Source organism: Carlito syrichta, unplaced genomic scaffold (assembly GCF_000164805.1).
Source record: "Carlito syrichta isolate Samal-C Ts95f unplaced genomic scaffold, Tarsius_syrichta-2.0.1 Scaffold200852, whole genome shotgun sequence".
Classification (NCBI taxonomy): Eukaryota; Metazoa; Chordata; class Mammalia; order Primates; family Tarsiidae; genus Carlito; species Carlito syrichta.
Genome location: NW_007144948.1, coordinates 1092 through 3952, shown reverse-complemented (window position 1 = coordinate 3952; position 2861 = coordinate 1092). Strand labels below are relative to the sequence as shown.

Below are 2861 nucleotides of genomic sequence, written 5' to 3'. Positions count from 1 at the left end.
AATAACGCTGTATTGTGTACTTGAAAATCTCTAAAAGTATAGATTTTATGTATTCTAACTATAAAAAATAAGTATGTGAAGTAATGCATATATTAGTTAGCTTGGTTTACCATAAAAATAGACGCATATTATAATGCGTCATTCTGTACATAATAAATATATATAATTTTGTCAATTAAAAAAATAAAAAGTAAAATAAATACATGTGGGTTAATACAATTAATGCAAACTCATCCCCTCACTTTTTGCTCTGGACCTAGCAAAGCGATGAATGATCCAAGGCTCCTGAATAAGATAAGGGTCCCATTCGTCTTCGGCCTCTCATCCTTAGAGGAGGGGGGAGGGGCCTCTTCCTCCCACTCTCCACTCAAAAGACCCAGCCTCCAGCCCTGACCTCTGCTCCGGATTTGTTAGGCACGTCCAGGGCCATTTCTCTCATGATGTGATCCTTCTTGCAGCGCAGATCCCCGGGCAAGATAAAAAGATTTGGGATGAGTACGGGTAGGGGGAACATCAGAATGGCACTCAGGGCTACAGCAGATGTGTGGATGGAGGGCCCTGGTTGTCCCTGCGAGGGGCATGGCCACTGGGCACCAGAGCAGCTCCAGTCCCCAAGGCAGTGCTACCCTTGGAAGCCATACCCCAGAGTCCAGGCAAAAAGTGAATGAAGATGCTGCTGATCTGGAGGGAACAGGGTTACGAGAACTTTCACCTGGAGATACATCAGACCTTCCAGGAGCTTGGGCCTATTTTCAGGTAAAGCCCTCCCTGCCCCAGGCTGAGAACACCCAGAATCTCCTGGCCCTGCAGGCTGCCAAAACATTTGTCAAGCTTTCAGCATTGCCATTTCCAAGCCAGGTCCTTGAGCTCTGTGTTCTTAGAGAAATGGGGAGGTGGGTATCGTGGGTTGTGTGACTTTCTCTTTGCTAATGAAGAGGATTGCTGCATGAGGGAAGAGCAACCCACAGCTCCTTGAAGAGGACAGAATTCAGAGGCACTGAAGTTGGAGAGGTAGATGGCAGAAAGAACATCCTGCTGTAAAACCACTAGTCCAGGAAAGGGAGAGGCAGGCTAGGAGACAGTCTGGGTAGGGTTTGCAGAGTGGGACCCAGGGGAGGACACGCCCCATCCAGCAGGGCTTGTGGCTTGCCTCACAGGTACAACATGGGAGGAACACAAAGGGTGTGTGTGATGCTGCCAGAGGACGTGGAGAGGCTGCAGCAGGTGGACAGCCTGTACCCCCACTGGACAAGCCTGGAGCCCTGGTTGGCCTACGGACAGCATCGAGGGCACAAATGTGGGGTGTTCTTGCTGTGAGGGGCAGCCTTGCCTAGGAATCCATTCCCTGTGCACCTCCTCCTCCTCTCTAAAGGAGAGGGACACTTCTTCCTTTGGATCCTCTGCAATATCGTGGGGACTAATCTAGGTGAATCCTCTTTGGCGTGGGGTGCTCAGGCCAGAAGGTTCGGCTGAGTCTAGCAGGTGCAAGAAAGCACTTCCTCATGATCTAAGTTTTCCATGGGACCTATGAGGGATCTTGGATGGGAAGGCTGCAGAGAGCACAGAGGGGCCTGTCACTGTTGAGAACTTATTGGTGCTCCCTTCCCAGGCTCTACCAGTGGGTGCCACTGTGGAACGACTGGTGAACTCAGACTTGGTGTTGCAGAACTACCATATCCCAGAAGGGGTGAGTGAGTCCCACAGCCACTCCAGCAGTGCCTCCCTACCCTCTTCCCTGGGGGTGTGGCTGACCCTTCCTCCACACCTTCTGCAGACATTGGTCCAGTTGTTCCTCTACTCATTCGGACACAATCCTGCCTTGTTCCCGAGACCAGAGCGCTATAACCCCCAGCGCTGGCTAGACATGAGGGGCACCAGCAGGAACTTCCACCACCTGTCCTTTGGCTTTGGTGTGCGCCAGTGCCTGGGGCAGCCCCTGGCAGAGGGGGTGATGCTGCTGTTTCTGCATCAGGTGAGCAGGCCTGGGTGGGGTGGGTTGAACCCTGGGCAGAGTGGGCGGGGTCCCACTGGGGCCAGGTCTGAACCAGGGCCGGGTAAGGCCTCGGCAGAGTGGTTGCTAAACAGGGTAGGGTGGGGGATAGGCAAGAGTGGGGAAGGGACAGTAGAGCAAACAGTGGGGCTTGGGTCATATTGGGAAAGACCTAGGGAGGGTGCAGAGGACACTGGGCTGTGGGGCTGAACTTCTCAGGCATGTGCCTGATTGGGACCATTTCTGCGGCTCCTCTTCTTTCAGCATTGCTGCACCCAGGAGGGTGGGAGGAGGCTGGCCCAGATCCTTGAGCTGCTGACTAGGCCAGAGGGAAACCCAGTTTTAGTCGTAGGTGCTGAAAACTTTGTGGTGGAGACTCCAACCCAAGAAGATGTAAACATGGTCCTTCGCTTCATTTTGGCACCCACCACCTTCCCCCTCCTCTCCTTCAGAGCCATCAACTAGTAATGCCTCTGCATTGAGGGTCCCAGCCTGGCCACCAGCCTCTTGCTGCCATGATCCAGGCCCCTCCTCTTCTCTCCCACTGGTACTGCTTTCTGCACAGCAACGCTCTCCAGTCAGCCCCTGCAGAAATGGTACACATGAGGCTACCATAACCCAGGCTATGAAGCAGGGTTAGGATACAGTTGGGGACAGTCTTTCTGACAGGATCTTGCCTTGTCCCAACCCCATCCAGTTTCTCCAGCAATTAGCATCATCTGAGTCTTTGCCCCCATTCCTCCCAACACTAGCTCTGAGCTCCTCACATGGACATCCAAGGGTTGTCATTGCCTTCCTATGCAGTTACATATCTACCTGTCCCTCTCTCACAGCCCCATCAGCAAAACCTCTGTGTGGGTCATTTTAGAGT

The 2861-nt window shown here is 52.8% G+C and overlaps 1 pseudogene; it reads left to right on the top strand.

The window, feature by feature from the left end:
* The first annotated feature begins 518 nt into the window (after positions 1 to 518).
* LOC103253108 lies at positions 519 to 2455 on the top strand (annotated as a pseudogene).
* The last annotated feature ends 406 nt before the right edge of the window (positions 2456 to 2861 follow it).